The sequence below is a fragment of the Podarcis vaucheri genome (genome assembly GCF_965113315.1).
Source record: "Podarcis vaucheri genome assembly, chromosome: 6".
NCBI classification, from domain to species: Eukaryota; Metazoa; Chordata; class Lepidosauria; order Squamata; family Lacertidae; genus Podarcis; species Podarcis vaucheri.
Window position 1 is genome coordinate 31,329,405 of NC_138764.1, and position 20,692 is coordinate 31,350,096.

A 20,692-nucleotide genomic window follows, 5' to 3' on the forward strand; every position below is an offset into this window, starting at 1 on the left:
CTAATCCAAATTAATGTACATGCAAGATTTAGGCTCATTGCTGCTATTGTTTAATGAGATGCATGTGAAGGATCTTATTAACCCAGACACCCAGTTCTCTCATGCTCTGTGATGTAGAATATCTTCATACAGACTAAACGGTGCTGCTTTTAATGGGGCTAATAACAATGCATATAGCTGCTACATCATGAAAGTAAACACCCATTGAACTCAGCACCTCAAAGATAGGTATTTGTCAATGCACCCAGAACTGGGAAATTAATTGCCAGTGTTTCTATTCCATTATGAAACAAAACAAAAGTGGATTTTTGTTTTTGTTTTGTTTTTCATTTAAAAGTGCGAATGACTGACTGGAGCAGAGAGGAATCTGTCAGAGGAGGGTGGCAAGGGGTTGGGGGCCAGTACACAGGAACTAGGGATGCGGGTGGCGCTGTGGGTTAAACCACAGAGCCTAGGACTTGCTGATCAGAAGGTTGGCAGTTCGAATCCCCACGACGGGGTGAGCTCCCGTTGCTCGGTCCCTGCTCCTGCCAACCTAGCAGTTCGAAAGCATGCCAAAGTGCAAGTAGATAAATAGGTACTGCTCCGGTGGGAAGGTAAACGGCATTTCTGTGCGCTGCTCTGGTTCGCCAGAAGTGGCTTAGTCATGCTGGCCACATGACCCGGAAGCTGTACACCGGCTCCCTCGGCCAATAAAGCGAGATGAGCGCCACAACCCCAGAGTCGGCCATGACTGGACCTAATGGTCAGGGGTTCCTTTACCTTTACACATGAACCAGAGCAGAGGCCTAGGGAGAAGCAGGAGGGGTGGTCTAGGAGGCTGAGGCAAGCAAGGCCCCATAGCCCAGCTCCCTAGCTGGCCAGTGGGGCTGGCTATCTCTGGGAGGAGGGGTGTGATTTCTCAGCTGGAGCAGACTAGGAACAGGTGAGGGTCACCTGCCTCATCAAGCCCAGGTGCTGCAATCAGTGGGCAAAACAGCAAAGGGAAGGAAAGCTAAAAGGCTGTGTTTGCTCAACTGCCCACATCGATAGACCTTGACTTGGATGTTCCTGGACTGTGCTTCAGGTTTGACTCTACACTGTATCCTGACTGCTGGACTTCAGACCTGGCTACTTGGATTGACCCTGGACTGCATTTCTTCACCTTTGGACTTTGCTTGTGTGGATTGATCCCCCCCCGACTTTGAATTTTGGACTTGACTTGCTGCAAGGTAGGCCAGGGGTTCAGGACAGAGGTGTTTATTTTGCATTGCTTGAAAACCTATCTTTCATTGGGTTTTCTGCCATTTTTAAAGCTACTTTTAGCTACTTTATGGTATATTTGTAAATTGCCTTGAAATGCATGCAAAAGGCAACTCTTTAATAATGATGACAACAATAATTAATATACCTGGGTTTGGTGCCCACTGATATTTACTTCTTTCCATTTTGGTATGTGGTGTGGGCCTCTTTTTGGTTGAATGAAACCATCCTATTGCAAGCAAATTTATCCTTATATGATATATGCTCGGAAGGCCTTCGCCTCCTGATATTGCTGTATTATCCCTCTCATCACTGTCCATGCTGTCTGGGGCTCTTAGGGGCTGAAATCCCAATTATGCCTAGAGGGCACCAGACTGACAAAGACTTTACTTGCATTGTAGTGATGATTCAGGATGGGGGTAGGATCAGAACCTAGGGAGCATTGGATCATTCATCGTGGTTGATTTTTGGTGTACTATTTACTAGATGCTCAGTTTTGGATTTGGCTAATCCAGTCCAAAACCTGTTATTTGCAACTGCCAATGCTTTTAGTGGAAGGTTTGACTTCTGGTCACTAGAAATCCACTGCTATTTGCAGAACCTGTGCATCAAAAACATTTTTTTTTTTTACCAAATGCCATTGTGGCTGGATATATTAATTTTTCTGCCTTTACTTCCTAATATAACTTTGTCAGAACGAGGCTTCCTGCACTCTTAAGCCAGTCACCATGGCAACTGCATTGTTCACCTGCGATCGGCAGGCACAAGCTGTTGGAACCTGAGAGCTAGCCAGGATGAGTCACGCTTCTCTCCCATTGATGGTGGAACAGGTGTGCTTCCTATGCATCTGCAGAATGTGCAGGAGCCTATAGCGTAAGGGGAATGCACTTCCCCTTATGCCGATAGCATGTTGACGGTGCCTTGGCTTCTCTACAAATGCATGATTCTCAAAATATAAGGGGAACTGAAGGCACTGAGGAAGTTGCAAGCAAGAGAGGTGGGACTGTGTTTGTGTGGAGAAGGTGGATGGAGACTAGTTGTTCTCCCTCTGTCATAACACTAGAACCCTGGGTCATGCAATGAAGCTGAATTTTGGGAGACAAAGGGGCAGGGGAAAAGAAGTATTTCTTTGCACAGCCCATGGTTACAGCAGATGTACTGCTGGCCACCAACGTAGGTGGTTTTGAGAGAGAATCGGGAAACTTCATGGAAGAAAAAGCTACTGGTCAAGATGGTTGTTGCCCTGCCTCTACTATTTGAGACCTTTAAGGATTGAAACACCTGTTGCTGAGGATCGCAAGTGGGAAAGTGCTGCTTTGCTCATGTCCTCCTTCTGTGTGTCTGTTATGTTCTAAGCTTGGATCCTAGAACAATAGACAAGTAGGATCCTAGAATGCAACAACTGATTGGCCTGCAGGAAAAGACCAATCAGGCTCCAGGAGGAAAGCCGAATCAGCCAATCAGATGGGACTCATTGTGTAAATAATGTATATAAAAGCCTGAGTTGGGGGGGGGGGAATTCAGTCACTGTTTTACAAGCTGCAATAAAGAGCATGAAATCAGTACAGGACTCCGAGTATATTTCAGTGTCCCAAACAGGCATCTGGTTAGTCACAATGAGAACAGGATACTGGACTGGATGTCCCTTCGCCCTCAACCAGCTGGGTTCTTTGTATGTTCTTATGTAAACTGTCTCATGATTTCTCTCCATGAATCCCTGCTTTTGTGATCAGCTCAGAATTAAAGCCCCGTTTTGTTGCATTTGCTTAACAGAATAGCTGCTAGAGAAAGGATGGGTTAACCTCAGGCTCGGAGGTCAAATGTGGAAGCCCATTCAGGAATGCCATTATGTGCCCTAGACCAGGGACACAACTTGCCTTGCAAAATTACCAGATCTCTGGTGCTTTTCATGTCCAAGTTCTGAAATCTATTCATTGGATTACAGCCGTTGCTTTGAGCTGGGCCACATTCTCACAATTCATTGAAAGCGGTAGTTTGTTCAGGCTGCTGAGAGTAGTTATGAGACCCTTCTTCCTCTCACAGGGCTACAATTTCCAGAGTTCCTCGTGAAAAGGGATTGATTGATAAATTACCCACCCCTAAAATAAACCCAATTCTGTGTGTGCGAATAACCTCCCTGCTACAACATTTAATTACAATTTTAATGGCGAGCTAGACACAACACTAAACCCCTGGGCCACCCAAATGGAATTCAGACCTTTGTGTATCCCATAGCTTGCAATGAAATACAACTCGCCAATAAGAAACAAATGCTCACATTTGGCAAAAATGTGAAATTTATTTCCCGGAGCCGTTATTGAGATTATTACACAGGGACATGCCCCCATGCTGCTAAAGGCAGAAGAGTGACAGCTATCTACCTGCACTGGATATTTCGAGGTGAAAAAACTGCTTTTAACTGAATGCAAACTTCAAAGTGGAATGTTTCTGCTAGCACTAAAATATAATTAGTGCTAGCAAAATATGAATGGGTCCCCCACACCTATATTATGCTGGTTAGCTTCCTTGCTGTTATGTTGCTGCCTTTGCTCTTACAAACTCCCCCCTTCCCGTGCTTAGCTTGACATTGTGAATTCTTGACTACAGGTCAAGCAAAGAGGAGAGACAGAATGATCTATGATGGAAAGATGTTCAAAACTGATTGCTACAGGTTGCTCTGAAAATGTAGCACCCTGTCCTTGACATGAAATACTTTCCCCCTCCTTGCTTTTATTATAGTTCTCATTTCAGTGTCACTGTTTACACTTCTGATGCAAGCCTTCACCTCCACATTCATTCTGGGAGTGGAGAGGCAAAGCCCTTTTCTTTTGTATTATTTTAATAAAGGAAAAGCGGGAGCTGGGTGACTCATCCGAAAAGCTGCCGTCGAGTGAGCTCCCTGGCCGTGTAGATAACTTTAGCTGAAAAGGAAAGCTGGAATATTAGTGGTTAAAAGAGTGGGAAGAGAACCCTGAGAGCTAGCCTCTCCCTCTCCCTCCCTACCACTCTTTGTGTCAAGGTGGTCTCCCTGGCACGGTATGGAGGCTGTCCCATTAACGTCAATGTCAGCGCTTTTGATTCCAAGGACATTTATTTGGAAGCCAGTTCTACCGAAGTCAAGAACATGAGTGGGGTGTGAATGTGCCCATAAACAAGCCAATGGTGTGAAGTGTTGCAAAACCTCCCACCAGAATTTTGCAGCCAGAAAAGACTAGCCTGTATTATGATGGAGAATGGCCGTAGCTCCATGATACCTTTCTATGCCCAGTTTCAATCCCTGGCATTTCCCTTAGCTGGGCTGAGGCTAGTGTTAGTTTCTGTTTGCCACTGAGCAGCTGCTTAGAGTCACAAGGCTCTGTTTACATTCCAGAGACAGTCCAGGCTGTTGGAAGTCTCACGGGAATGGGAGACGGATGTGACGTTACTGGTTTCCTGTTCCTTTGTTGTTCGGTTGCTCTCTGCTCTCATAGAGGATGTATTTTCCTTAGCTGTCTGCGTAGCTTAGTAATAATGCATAGCATGTAGCCATAAATCTCATCACTTCCACGTGCTGTTTTGGATTCTCTGCTGAATGGGATGTGCCTGAGGCCTTATCAGAGGCTCAGGTCGTCAATCACGTCAGAGGGCGATTCCGGAAGATGAGCTTTATCAGCTTGGCCGAGCGGAGATCTCGACAGCTAGTGCCTCAGCCAGTGGAAGCCCACGAGGCAGCAGCACCACAGGTGCAGGTGAATTAGGCTGAGATCTCACCCCAAATTGGCACTCATGCTGGCACCGCTTCTCCAGCAGCAGCAGAGGTGGCAGGGCAGGTGGCTGGCAGGGGTGACAACTTGAATAAAATATTGAGGGGGTTTGGGTAAGCCCCACCCATCACAAGACATGGTGCATGAAGACCATTTGAATGCCATCAACTTTGGGGGGCACTGCCCCCTCAAAAATTTATTGGGGGAGTGAAGGGACCTTGGCCCTATGAGTTGTCTGGCACTTTCTGTTTCACCTCAAATGGCAAACGGGGACAAACTGTCTCTGTCTCTAGGTAGGGCTGGGAATGTCCCCTGCCTGAAACCCTGATGAAAACCCAGTGTAAACAATACTGAGTCAGATGGACTCCTAAGTATAAAGCAACTTCCTGTGCTGTTTTAAGGTTTCTCCTGTCCCCTATGGTCCTTTAATCCCCACACCCAGCACTGTATTTTTAACAGCACACATGTATGGTGGTCAACAAAAGAGGTTTAAATACAGCCTCAAGGTAAAGCTAAAAAAATGTAGTATAAACACCAACAATTGGGAAACACTGGCCTGCGAGCGCTCCAGTTGGAGAACAGCCTTTACCAAAGGTGTCATGGGCTTTGTTTTTTTTTATAATCATATTTATTAGAATTTCCAATTATAACAGAATAGGAAAAATAGAAAAGATAGAGAAAGGAAAGAAAAAGAAAGCAAAATTTAAAACCTTACTTTCAGAACCTTCTTTCTGGGACTCCCTCCTTCCCCTCCCGACTGTATTCCCCTTTCCTTAAGTTGGTTCCACAAGCTCTCATTCCCAATTTAAAACCTAATATATTTAACCCATTAACCAATTTAAGTATACAATCTTACCATCACTCCTCATCTTTAACAGAAAAAGAAAAAAGATTTCCCCCCCAAGATCTGCCCCAATTTCCTTCCACGAATTCCCCCTTTAAAAAACAAAACAAAACATGTTAGATCAAAGTACAAAAGTTATATAAAGAAATAGAAGATAATAGATATAAAAAGATTCAAAAAGTTGGTTACATAGCCTTTGGATTCCAAGATTCCCCCTCCCTTCCCCGGTTTGAATTCCCCATGTCCAGGAGGGAAGGCACCAGATACGTGGAAAGAAGCATTCATCACATTGATACCTAAAGTGGAAACTGAAAAGACTCAACTCAAGAACTACCGTCCCATCTCACTCCTAAATGTGGATTATAAAATATTTGCGGATATTCTGGCCAACAGATTAAAAAAAGTATTAAATGAGATAATCCATAAAGACCAGGCCGGCTTTCTCCCAGGCAGACATTTGTTTGACAATACCAGGAACATTATTGATATCTTGGAACTTTTACAAACAAATATTAACACCAAAGCAGTATTGATCTTTATTGATGCGGAGAAGGCCTTTGATAACATTTCCTGGAAATTTATGAAGAAAAATTTGGAAGGGATGGGAGTGGGAAGGGGGTTTGAGAATGGAATAGAAGCAATCTATTCAGAACAAAAAGCTAAGTTGATAGTGAACAATGTGGTGACAGAAGAACTTCATATTGAAAAAGGAACACGACAGGGATGCCCCCTATCCCCCTTATTGTTTATTTCAGTCCTGGAGGTTTTGCTGAACATGATAAGGGAGGATCGGCAGGTACAAGGAATACGGGTCGGAGCGAAACAATATAAACTGAAAGCATTTGCAGATGACCTGGTTTTAACACTACAGGAGCCAGAACCCAGTACAAAAAGAGTTTTAGAACTGATCCAGAAATTTGGTCGGGTGGCGGGTTTTAAGTTGAACAAGCAAAAAACTAAAGTCTTAGGGAAAAACTTGACGGCCATGGAAACAGAAGGGTTTCAGAAAGAGACAGAACTAAATATTGTTAAGAAAGTGAAATACCTGGGGGTCAATCTGTCTTCCAAGAATTTGAATCTATTTAAAGATAATTATGAGAAATGTTGGTTAGAAGTTAAAAAAGATTTAGAAATTTGGTCAAGACTGAAATTATCCTTGTTAGGCCGAATTGCAGCTATAAAGATGAACGTTTTGCCAAAGATGTTGTTTTTGTTTCAAGCCTTGCAGATTGTGGACAGAGTGGAATGCTTTGGAAAGTGGCAGAAGGACATTTCTAGGTTTGTCTGGCAGGGCAAAAAGCCCCGAATAAAGTTTAAGATATTAACTGATGCAAAAGAGAGAGGGGGGTTTGCCCTGCCGGACCTAAGGCTATACTATGAAGCGGCAGCCTTCTGCTGGATGAAAGATTGGATTCTATTAGAAAACACTGATGTCCTAGATCTGGAAGGCTTCAACAATTCGTTAGGTTGGCATGCGTACTTGTGGTATGACAAGGGTAAATCATATGGAATGTTTAAAAACCATATTGTCAGAAAAGCAATATATATGGTCTGGAAAAAATACAAAGACTTATTGGAAAGCAAAACTCCGAGGTGGATCTCACCAATAGAGGCCAAAGCTCGGAAAACAACCAATATGGAGGCTTATTGGCCGAAATATTGGGAAATAATAGAAAATATTGAAGGTAACTGGAGATTGCAGAGCTTTGAAAAACTAAAGGATAAGGTGCAAAATTGGCTGCATTATGCCCAAATTAATGAGGTTTTTAAGCTAGACAAAAAAACAGGTTTCCAGGTGGAAAAATCGAAACTTGAGACAGAGTTGCTTGAACCAAAGACCAAGTTATTATCGAGAATGTATAACTTGCTGCTTAAATGGAACACTCAAGATGAGACAGTTAAACCAGCAATGATAAAATGGGCTCAGGACATTGGTTATAATATTATGTCTGATGACTGGGAAAGGTTATGGACCACCGGTATGAAGTTTACTGCATGTAATGCTTTGAAAGAAAACATTATGAAAATGGTATACAGGTGGTACATGACCCCGGTTAAGCTAGCTAAGATTTACCATTTGTCCGATAACAAATGTTGGAAATGCAAGGAAGCTGAGGGAACATTCTTTCACCTCTGGTGGACCTGCCCAAGACTGAAGGCCTTCTGGGAAATGATCTATAATGAGTTAAAAAAGGTGTTTAAGTACACTTTTCCCAAGAAACCAGAGGCCTTCCTTCTGGGCATTGTCGGCCAGAAGGTGTCTAAAAAGGATAGAACTTTTTTTATGTACGCTACAACAGCAGCAAGAATTCTTATCGCTAAGCATTGGAAGACCCAAGATTTGCCCACACTGGAGGACTGGCACACGCAACTGATGAACTACATGGAATTAGCCGAGATGACTGCAAGGATTCGAGACTTGGGAGAAGAAGCAATGGAGGAGGACTGGAAAAAATTTAAAGACTATTTGCAAAAGTATTATAAGTTATATGAAACATAAGATGTCGTGTGATTGGGAATCTAGCCCCAGTAACAAAACTTAATTATTTATGAAATTTGACAAGATTTATGAAAGAATCAAGGTTTAAATGGGTAAAAACGATATTATGGTATATTGCTCAGAGTATATATTGATCAAGAGATTTAAATTTAAACTGTAATTGAAAATAGAAAGAAACATACGAAATAAGGATATAATTTGCTGATAAATTTATTGTTAAGAAATGCATTCTGCGAGGGATGGGGGAAGTCCAATGGAAATTTGAAATGAGTTATTGAAATGGTCGTGTTTTTCTTTTTCCTTTTTTTCTGGTCTTTTTTTTTCTTCTTACTTTTTGATCTCTTTGTTATTTCTGTAAAAAATGTAATAAAAATTATTATAAAAAAAAAATGAATTCCCCATGTCCATCAGTCCATATGTTATCAGCCTGGAGATCTCAAGTCCATAGCCAATTTTTTCCCTTTCCACCTTGCCGGTTTTCTTTTAATTTGTTTGTTTTAACGATGTTTAACTTCAAAATTCTAGTCTAATAGAGGCCTTTAGTTTCTTTGGTCTTTGTTGCTCCTCCCATTGTTCTTTCCGTGTCGTAGTTGGTTCTTTGTTCTTTTTATTCCTCATTTTCTCAGGTTTCTTGTCTTGTTCAGCTGCTAAAACGTTCTTATTCCAAAACCTGGTATCTCTACAGAGGTTTGTTATTCAGGAACAAAAACTTACGTCCAGTCCCTTCCTTTCTTCAATAGAAAATTCTATTGTCTCCTTTTAATGTAAACACCTCTGTAGACAAAATATTATTTCAGTTTTGCAGCTTTCCCAGAAGATAAGACCTGTGCACAATCCCAGAGTAATTTTCCACATACGACCACTTGTAATGTCCCGAAACCCCTCTAGGGGGATTGCAGTAACTTTGTATCCTCTGATCCAAAAGTCAAATTGTTGTTTCTTTCCCCCCCCCCGATAGTTTATATCCATATTGTATCAAATTATAACAAAATTAACCAGCAAAATACTTGTATCAAAGTCCTCTTTATATTCTCAAGATTTGACAGCTACTTTGACAGCTGTCAAATTCTCCGTCTCTCTTCGCCAGGTTCTACGAATCGCCCCGGTTCCCAGGGGGGGTTGCCTTTTCCCTCTCACCCTCCACTTTTCTCCTCCAGCACAATTCTTGTAGTTTCCCATCGTGGAATTAATAATTTTTATCAGCAATAAACTTCTGGATCGATCTTGGTTTTCCAGTCCTTGTTTTAGCATGTTTACAATCAGGGGGGGGGGGACTGACTTCCTTTTTAGATCACCCCCGCTCGTGCCGAATCTGAAAAAGATTCTTTTTTTCTCCTTTTATACCCGGTTACCCAATTACTCACGGGTTGTTGTTAAATGTCCGAATTTCCAATGGAAGAAGCCAGCGCTCTTCGTCGAATGGCATGCGGCTGCACTCGGCAGGGGAAGCGGAGGACTCACAGCACCACGCCACTCCCCGGCACCCGATCCGTAGCCTTTAAAAAGGCTCCTTCACGAGTCGGGAGGGCGCTAATGGTGCCAGCCGAGTCACCATGTCCACGGGCTCCGTGCCCGTGGTTTTTAAGGGTCCCCGCATCGCCGGCGCGGTAGGACCCAGCCCCTGCCGAGCAGACTCCCTCCGGAGCTCGGAGGGAGTCCGCCATTCGGCGATGGCGCCAACCCGGAAGTCCCCAAAGGTGTCATGGGCTTTGAAGACATTCAAACTCAGGACGCAAGGGAGAAACATGCTAAGAGGAAGGCACACTTGGCAAATCCACACCGTGATCAACTCCCGCCCGGAAACCAATGTCCCCACTGTGGAAGGACGTGTGGATCCAGAATTGGCCTCCACAGTCACATATGGACTCATTGTTAAAACCGTGTTTTTGGAAGACAATCTTACTCGGCTTCGAGTGATCGCCATAGAAGAAAGAAGATGTATGTGCCTTCCTTGTCCTCAATCCAGAGCTCCTACAGAGTCCCTGCACAAGTATGCTGTACCAGTCACTTTCCTGAGAGCCAGTGTGCTGTAGCAGTTTCAGTGCTGGGCTAGGATCAGGGAGAACCAGGTTCAAATTCCACCTCCCGTCCCCCAAAGATGGCTTTGCATATCTTCTGGAAAACCTGGGGTTCCTCTGAGCCTGCTGATACCTCCCACTTGTGTGTGGACATCGCAGTTGGGCTGCCAAGGGATCCACACTCAGACTCGGAGAATGAATGTGCCACTGGTATATATAGGATGAGCAGCTGCAGAAGAAAGTTCAATGTCAATTTCCATCCCGCATATGCATCTATCTAGCTTTCTAGGACTGTGGCCAATGGGGTTTCTGCCAGCGTGGTTTCTAGTAGTAAAGGGGATTATTTCAATCCATTCAATTCATTTTTTATTTTATTTTTTGCAAGGTGAGAGGAATCTAGGGAGTGCTCTCTATTGACCAAGTATCTTCAGTTAGCGAACTATTTCATATTGCCAATGCAGATCTTCACCGTTTCCCTATTAAAACGAACCGGAGCTCCGGCAAAGTGAAATTCCAGCTTGTTGATCCTGTCAAACCTGCTTCTGATATACGGCAGGAAAGATGAGCCCTGATAAGAGCAGGTGAACTTGTTCATCCGAAAGCCAGCTTTAAAATTAAAACCGGGTGAGTGGCGGCAACATATTCTTCCTGACCCCATGCCAGGCAAAAGGGAAGGGAAGGAAGGAAATCTCTGCTGCCTTCAATGGCTGTAATGAAAGCTGAATTGCTCCCCCACTCTTTGAATGCCCTAAAATAATTTCTTGGTTAATTTTATGCCTCTTATTTTGACTGTGAAAGCAAGGCATCCCTCCCACCCCTCTGCCATACCATTAATAGGGTCAGTCTGTGTGCTGCTGGTGGTTACCATGCCTTCAGTTGTGTGGAATCCTAACAACCATTATAATTTGTTTCTAAACAGATCAAGAGCTATTTACCAGCTCAATGTTTTGTGCACAGCTGGGTGCCTGGCAAATGTCCAATACCCATTAACATTTAAAAAATTAGTCCCATAATGCATCTTTTCTATGGCTTGAGGAGTATACACACTGACACATGTTGGGAACCAATTAGACTTGCACCACCATTATGCTGGCTGCATTCAATGTCTCTGTAAATGAGGGCTAATTTAGTTGCCAGAATGGTCTATCTTGAAGGCACACAAATGACCTTCGGCTTCCAGGGGGCTAAGAGAACACACAAGGGGGGGCAAGAATGCTCTTTCCTTCCCCCAATTCCTCTTCGGAAGCAGAAACGTGGGTGCACTTGGTGGGCTGATCACTGCACATTAGCCAGAAGCCCATCAAATGTTGGAAATGTCTGCTGTGGTCATAAAGAGGGGCTGTCAGGGAGTAGATCAGTCAGCCCTACCTTCCTAGTAGATTGCCCAACTTTTCTTTCCCTTGGCTCCCTGATTCCTTTCTCTGGTCTGCAATGTTGCCATCAGTCTGTTGACAATGGAGTGTGCCTCTGGGTGTGAAATCAAACTGCTGGAGAATCACAGCACCTGCTGTGGCTGCAGAAACTGGTAACTGGCAACTACTGCCTCCTGTGTTGTTTTTGCTGCATTAGCAGCATCAGAGAAACCTCTCTGGGGGACACAGGCCTGGACAGTGCATGGAGGTCCTGGGCTGCCCAGACTCTCAGCCTTGCTGATGAGGTCCAAAAGAAAGCAGAGCCAGTGCCAGATTTACGTATAAGCTAAACAAGCTATAGCTTAGGGCTCCACTGTCTTAGGTAAAGGTAAAGGGACCCCTGACCATTAGGTCCAGTCGTGACGACTCTGGGGTTGCGATGCTCATCTCACTTTATTGGCTGAGGGAGCCGGCGTACAGCTTCCGGGTCATGTGGCCAGCATGACTAAGCCGCTTCTGGCGAACCAGAGCAGCGCACGGAAACGCCGTTTACCTTGGCCCCCCCAAAAAAAAATTAAAAGAAAAACAACCTCAATGTACATTTCCAAAATATAAGATAAAAAAACAAATAAAAGGAAACCTACATACCTATTAGGTCCATAAATTACCATATAGCATATATTCAACACAAAAAACAGCGGCAATTTGTTGTTGACAAAGGACAGCTGGACTTATAAAGGGCCCCATTACCTTCAGTAGCTGAGGGCCTCATCAAACCTAAACCCGGCCCTGAGCAGAGCAATACATTTGGTACCAGCTTGGCAGCAGGAGTTGCCGGAAGGAGGTGTGCAAGGTGCCATCCAACCGTCATAGAGACTCCACTCCAGATTTTTGTAGGCTTTACTCCTGAGCCTTTAATTCTCCGGACAATGTCTCGCAAGGCAGCAGGTACAGATTTTATCTTGGGGTTTACTCCTGAAGCTTTTCTCACGAATGAGTTTAGTCTCAAGGGAGCTGAGGTTTAGGATCAGTGTTTTTCTCCTCCTAGATGGGCTCCCTTCCCAGACAGAGGGGCCACACCTGCCCCTCTGTCTGCATGCACGCCATACATTGAAAGCACATGGCTTCATCCTGAGGTAAAATTAAAAAGCTAAATAAACCCTGCAAGTCTTTGTGGGCTTCTTCTGAAGTCAACAGTTTGTTTAGAGAATAATATTTTGAAGAATAAGGAGAGGTAATTTAAGCATGTTAACAGAGAAATGTATCCCTTCTGCTTAATTGGTTAGTCTCCTACTAAGAAATAGCTCCTCAGAGGTCAGTTATTCTTCAGGGATCTCTTGAACAAAAAGAAAAAAAAATGCCTTGATTATCTCTTGAATGTGGAACTTGTGACACAGTGTGTACTGAGAAAATGAAAACAAAAACCCCCCCAAAGATAATAATTCTTTTTAAAATCACTCCTGATATGTACTATGATGAGTTCCCTCTAATTGCAACTTTATTTATTTATTTATTTAGAAACCTTGCTACAATCCAATATCATCAGCCTCACAAAGGATCTCTTATCCCACAATATTTGGGATTTGAAAGTGCAAACAAGAAAAATCTCATGAAAGAAAAGCAAACCATGGTATTTCTCAGGTGCCCAGAACCCTGAAAGAAACACTATTTGATGTGGTGGGGAAAGACATTGAGTGTTTGAGTTCAAACGAACCAACCACACACTAAATATGTAGGAAACGCCATGAAAATGTCACTTGTGAGTGAATACTACATGACCAAATGCCTGTGTTTTTGGTACAACCCATGCAGTTCGGTGGGAGGAGATATTTTGGGTGGCTGACGAATATTGTGCATATTTTGCTAGGTTATTTGTGTGTGTGTGTTTTAAATAAAAGGAATTGTGGCAGGAGGGACCGTAAACACTAGTCAGACTTGGAGGCTTGGTGCAGGAGATCAAGATCCCTGTCAGCTGTCTGTGGTGCAACAAGCTTAAGAGTATTGCTCTCATTCTTTTGTATTTTGATTGTTACTCACCCTGAGATCTAATGATAGACAGGAGGGTGTTGTTGGAGAATATTGTCATTGTTAAGTGATAGAAAACGTTAGTCGTACTCAAAGTTGACCTATTGAAACCCATACACTTCAAATTGTGTTTTATGTTACACACCAATATCAGACTTTTTGCAGCGATGAAAGCAACAGGAAAGTGTTCTGGGGAGTGTGGAATAACAATTGTTTGCGGCAACTTCATATAACCTCCCCACAAACAAATATGGATGCATGATTGATAGCAGCTCCTCTGGAAGCAACTTGTAAGCTGAGGGTTTTTCCTCTTTCCCCCCCATCTGAAGGAAAGCTGTTGTAACTTTAAAATGCTATGCCCTCTTTTGCCACGCCCTGATGAGGCTTGAGAGTCTTCTCCCCTCCCTGGCTGTGGGGCAGTAGCAATGGGGTGCCCTTTTGCACAGAAGACAGTTCTGTGAAATCTTACATGAAGTTTCAGGTGGGGAGAGCTAAACATACACCTGCGCCTGAGACTCCTCCACTGTGAAACTCTCTGGCAAGTTGGGTATTTTCATGGAGCTACATGTTTGCATCTCGAGGCCCCAAGACCCACCCCCAAAATAAATACACACGGACACTTATATTAGTTTAAGTTTTAGGGCAAAATTTTTGGCCACAACTTTATTGAAATACAATCACGTGAGCGGTATTGGCTTAGGCATTGACTCCCCACTATAACTGGCTCCACCTCTCAGTGTGATCGTCAAATGGGGTAAACCAAACGAGGGAGGAAAGTCGATGAGGACCAACCTAAGCTCACCCCAGGGTTCCTGTGGTCCTGGCATGGCCCTAGCCCCTCAAGCGGACTTTGGATGAGATCCAGGACCCCCAGATTCCTTTAAGGGAATACCCAGTTCCTGGAGGGGCAGGTGATGGCCGCACCTCCCCTCCCCACAGTCCAACTGAGCCAATGCCTAACCGCCACCTTACAAGTTGTGACGATTTGCTAAGGGGTAGGCGAAAACCAAATGGCTAAAGCCAGTCTGCCAAATGGAAAAAAATCCTACCCAGCCCCTGTTCCAAAACAGACAACCCAAACCAGAGCAAGGCCAAGCGACTCTAAACTAGGGAGGGTGGGCGTTCAACAGTGCGATGCAAGTGCCCCTTCTTGCATCACACTGCTGTTTTTAAAGCCCTTGGGATCACGCCACCTACTGGCTATTGGCTAAAATCCCCATGTGTGATCCCAGGGGAATGGCCAGGACCTCTTGCTCCTACCCCCTCATTTTAACCCTATCAGGTGAGCTCTTGGGTCCCGGGCGCAACCAGGCCCCTCTGTTATGAGGATCCCATTTCTGCTCCTGGTCTTCCACATCACATGTGGAAACAGGGCTAAATTGTAATGTAAAGAAGGATGGATGGGATGCTTGAGTAAGAGAAGGAAATATGAATGTAGTCCATGTAAGAAAAGGTGGTAGTCATGCAGTGCTCTGCAGCCTTGCCTCTTTATTTGAATAATCTGGATAATTAAAAAATGTGAGCTATGAGCAAGTCCTGTTCTGGGACTGAACACTGTGGGTTACCGGCCAGGCAAGTAGGCAATAGAGATGGTGTGTGTGTTTGAACGAAGGCCTATATTTTCCAGAAAGCAACATTTGCTCCAACACCAGATTCTGTATGAAAAACTGCAGATAATTATTTGGGACAAGGAAGCAAGTGTACATATATCTTGGAAGCCAAGGGGAATGGTGGTTAGCCAAGGGATTCAGACTCCTGTTGGGCAATGTTGGCTGCTGGAGTTGGGCACCTGGAAGCCACACATTTGAAATGCCATCAGTGGTTTAAGAATATCACATTATGTCCACAAGCAGATTGCATATTCTTCAGCAATATCGTTTTTTTGGCTTTCAAACGATGCCTGGTTTTCAGACATCCAAAAACGCTTGATTGCATGGCTTACTTTCAGAAATGGCACGTTGAGGGAGAATGAGTTAATCAAACGGCACAAGGGGAAACTTGAAATTCTCATCATGCAAACATTCAGGCGGCTTGGGGAGAGAAGGAAGTGATGCCGAAGTACAATGGCCTTACGCCAGTGATTCTCACGTGGAGCAGTGGGCTGAATGCTTAAAGCAGCATGCAAGGCTCGCTCTTTGCCCCACAACAAGAGGCTCAGCGCTTTCTGTTCTAACTGGGCTGGACATTTGTTAGGCCCTGAATCAAGGTATTGGCTGTGGGGTCCCCACCTTAATGTGCATGGCCTGTCTAGGCATAGGAAACATTGCTTAAGTGTTAGTAGTAGTACTAGTAATTATAATTATAATTTATTGTTTATATGCCACCCATCTGACTGGGTTGCCCCAGCCACTCTGTGTGACTTCCCCAAAATTAGACACATTAAACGCAGCAAAACATCAAACATTAAAAACTCCCCTATACAGTGGTACCTTGGGTTAAGTACTTAATTCGTTCCGGAGGTCTGTTCTTAACCTGAAACTGTTCTTAACCTGAAGCACCACTTTAGCTAATGGGGCCTCCTGCTGCTGCCGTGCTGCTGGAGCACGATTTCTGTTCTCATCCTGAAGCAAAGTTCTTAACCTGAAGCACTATTTCTGGGTTAGCGGAGTCTGTAACCTGAAGCGTATGTAACCCGAGGTACCATTGTACAGGGCTGCCTTCAGATGTCTTCTAAAAGTCAGGCAGTTGTTTCTTTGACATCTGATGGGAGGGCATTCCACAGGGCGGGCGCCACTACCAAGAAGGCCCTCTTCCTATTTCCCTGTAACCTCACCTTCTCCCAGTGAGGGAACTGCCAGAAGGCCCTCAGAGCTGGACCTCAGTGTCCGGGCTGAACAATGAGGGTGGAGATGCTCCTTCAGGTCTACATTGTATTTTTAATGGATATGAAACACACACATTATTGAAATTATCTCAACAATGAAAATGGCATGGAGAGATAAATACTATGGTTATATTTATCATCCCAGTATTGAATAGATAGGTCCCATGCTTCACGAAGCTTTTCTACTAATTGGCAGCCCCTTGTCAATAAGTATCCAATAATCTTTTTGAACTGCTGAACTGGGGCCCTCGCATATATGACCTTCTAATGAAAGAGAGCAAAATGATAGCAATGGCCATTTATACCAGAGGTAATTGCTATCATTTTCTTCTTCTATGAGAAAGTCATACGTGTTAGGGCCTCAGTCCAGCTCAAATTAGTTATGACTAATGGCACAATACTGTGCATGTTTACACAGAAGCAAATTCCATTATTTACAGTGATGCTGCCTCCCAGATAAGTATCCCCAGGGTTGCAGCCTAGATAGCAGTTAAAGAATTAAGTCTGCTGTGATTAATCATAGAATCATAGAATTGTAGAGTTGGGAAGGGACCCCAAGGGTCATCTAGTCCAACCCCCTTCAATGCAGGAATCTCAACTAAAGCATCCATGACAGATGGCCATCCAACCTCTGCTTATAAACCTCCAAGGAAGGAGAGTCCACAACCTCTCGTGGGAGTCTGTTCCACTGCCTAGTTTCACTGGGACTTTGTCATGATTTCTAGCCATAGATGGAGTAGGGTTTTGAGTTTAACTCTCTTTCCAGGCAGCAGGCGTAGCCACCCTAGCAGAACAAAGCAAGCCAATTTTAATTTTCACCACTAGATCTCCTAATAGAATTGTTCCTGGACCCATGATTTCATGATTCCACTTGAATACATGCACTCCAGTTCACCATGCGTAAAACAGCACTTATTTGTTTTTGTTTTTTAAAGGTTGTTTATTTGAAATGCAACAGCCAACATCACATCAAATAGTTATATACGAAAGCCCAGATTGGCTTACTGATTTTGAGGCTATCAAGATTGTTTGAGTTGGTCCCAGTGAAGTAGAATGGTGACATTTGGTGTATCTCTATAGTCAAAAAAGCACTTGTGTCTAGTATTCTAGGCAGTTTATGAATAGCAACAAGACCTTTGCCTTCTTGAATGACTATTCAGTGTTTTTAAATCGCAAGAAACTCTCATGGGGTCTTGGCTGACTGCTGCTTTAATGTGGGGAGTTGGGCAGAGTTGTACAGATAAAACATTTGATAGTGCTGTAATAGGGTATAACTTGTGAACCTTTAATTGGGATACAAAGTTCAGTACCAATAAATCTCGCTGATTTTAATGGGAAAGTTAAGCATGCACTCTCTCTCCTGTAGTAGAAACTGACAAAACTTAAAGATGTTTCCATTTAGCTGGATTGCTGTCTCCTCAACTTTCAGAATCTCAAAGCATGCGTTTCCTTCCATGAAATGCGACAGTGGTGGAAGACAATATTTATTTTAAAAGTGCATTCCACTTCACAATAATCACCACAGAACTTTTAGGAACAGAATAATCAGTGTTGTAGTTGTTTGTTGTAGACTGTTCCCCCCCCCCAAGAAAACCAAAGAAGTGTATTACTTTTTAAAGTGCATTTTTTTTAGTGAAATTCAACACATGGGTTGCAAGGGTTTGTTTATTTTTGGCTTGGACTTCCATTCACACTACAGTAGTACCTCTGGTTGCGAACAGGTTCTGTTCCGAAGCCCCGTTCGCAACATGAGCAGAACGCAACTCGCATCTGCGTGGGTCGCGATTCGCCGCTTCTGCGCATGCGCAGTCATTTTGAGCGTCTGCGCATGTGCGAGTGGCGAAACCCGGAAGTAACCCTTTCCGGTACTTCCAGGTCGCTGCGAGATGCAACCTGAAAAGATTTAACCTGAAGCAAACGTAACAAGAGGTATGACTGTACTTGTAGCCTTGGAATTTGGATAGATTTTTCTTAACTGTTGCAACTCAAAAGATAATCCTATATGCCCTGTAGTTCTGAGCCAACTGGAAACATACTAAGTTCAGTGAACCTCAGATGCAAAAGGGAAAACGTTTAGGAGGACGAAGCAATTGAAAACCGCCTGGGTAACCTTATCACGAAGCAGCTTGCCTCTCTGCCTATGTGTCCCATTCAAAGAGCAGGCACAATAGCAAGAACTCATATGGAATTTGTAAAGTTCACTGCATTTCTGATTCTGGTCAACTGTTGCTTGCTTGCAGCCAATTGCGCTATGCCACTGTGATTAAATTAGCACTTGAAAGGCTCTTTCTTAAGTTCCCGGCTGATCAGAGGGTTGGGACACGCAGTTCCAGTAATCTTTTAAGAGGCCTGTGCTAGCAACTGCAGAGTGAACCGAGATCTCTTATGTCATGTTCAACGTATGGGGATTCTTTGTAGTTCCTTGGTATCATCATTGTGTGAGGTGCTTGATGGACAGCGTGTTAACTACATGAAAGCTGACCCGTGCATAATGCACAGTAAAGAACCAGAGTTCAACACTGTCATTGTGGGGGTTTTATTTTTTATTTTTTATTTTTAAAAAAACAAGTTCAGAGACACCATATCTGCCATTTTCACACAGGGCAAGGCTGCCCCAGAACTTTGCTCACAAATTGTTCAGCAGATGTGCCTTGCTGAATGTTAGAGGTGAATAACAACAGAGGGGTGGTTGGGCGGGGAAAGTGAACCTTTTCCACTGACAGTAAGGAACAAGAAACGGTAGAAGGTTGACCAGACTTTTAAAACAGCACAGTGAGGCAGGTCAAGAGAGTCTGGTTGCCAGCAGTGTGATCAAATGCGTTCCTTGCATCTAGCCTTTTCATAAGTATTGAAGCATGGAAGAAACCTCCAGTGAATTTCCCCTCAATACAGTGGTACCTCGGGTTACAGACGCTTCAGGTTACAGACTCCGCTAACCCAGAAATAGTACCTCGGGTTAAGAACTTTGCTTCAGGATGAGAACAGAAATCACGTGGCAGCGGCAGCGGGAGGCCCCAATAGCTAAAGTGGCACCTCAGGTTAAGAACAATTTCAGGTTAAGAACGGACCTCCAAAACGAATTAAGTTCTTAACCCTAGGTAAAAGGGTAAAAGGTAAAGGGACCCCTGCCCATTAGGTCCATTCGTGGCCGACTCTGGGGCTACGGCGCTCATCTCGCTTTATTGGCCAAGAGAGTACAGCTTCCGGGTCATGTGGCCAGCATGACTGAGCCGCTTCTGGCGAATCAGAGCAGCGCACGGAAACGCCGTTTACCTTCCCGCCGGAGCGGTACCTATTTATCTACTTGCACTTTGACGTGCTTTCGAACTGCTAGGTGGGCAGGAGCAGGGACCGAGCAACAGGTGCTCACCCCGTCACGGGGATTTGAAGCGCCGATCGGTATTCTTTCTTTCTTTCTTTCTTTCTTTCTTTCTTTCTTTCTTTCTTTCTTTCTTTCTTTCTTTCTTTCTTTCTTTCACGTTTCTATTTGATCTCATTGGAACCTCTGATTTGTCTTACAATTCCATTTCAGATGAAACTGATTCCAAAGAGTGTGTGAGTGATCTCGGTGGAGTTGCGGATCTGTTGAAATGTTCTTCGAAAGTTAATACCATTGTGCTCAACACGTGTTATCCGCCTGTCATGTTACAGTCCTGTAGCCACATATCTAGGAATTAGCCCCATTGAATTCAATGGGGCTGACTTCTGAGTTGACATGTAAAGGATTGCACTGTGGGTTTAGGATTGTAACCAAACGCAGGCTCGGAAATAGCTACTTGCTTTGTGGTGGACTGACAGATATACAGGGAGTATGGCTAAGCTTTAGATAATTTGGGTCATGAGGTTTTTCACCCTTTGACCAGACAACATCAGGGATTGCATATAGCTCTTTTCCTCCAGGCTGCAGAGCTTCCATGTGCAGTGTCTGTTGTCAGAAGCTCAGAGGCTACCTTGTTCTCCTACACCACCACCACTGGCATCACGGATTGCCCACGGATTTAAAGGAGATCTACCTCTCCTTTAAATCAGAACCAGTGAAGGCGGTGAAGGTCCTGTGTGAGTGCCTGGAGGCGGTTGGAGGATGGATGGCGGCTAACAGATTGAGGTTGAATCCTGACAAGACAGAAGTACTGTTTTTGGGGGA

At 44.0% G+C, this 20,692-nt stretch overlaps 1 protein-coding gene across 1 annotated transcript in view; it reads left to right on the plus strand.

Annotated features, from left to right (window-relative positions):
* Positions 1-444: 444 nt before the first annotated feature.
* LOC309535180 (uncharacterized protein) overlaps positions 445-20,692 on the plus strand; it is a 76,738-nt gene continuing 56,490 nt past the window's right edge. The window contains exon 1 of the mRNA XM_082228036.1: positions 445-1,211. The gene's annotated coding sequence lies outside the window, so the exon portion shown is untranslated. The remainder of the gene's footprint in view (positions 1,212-20,692) is intronic.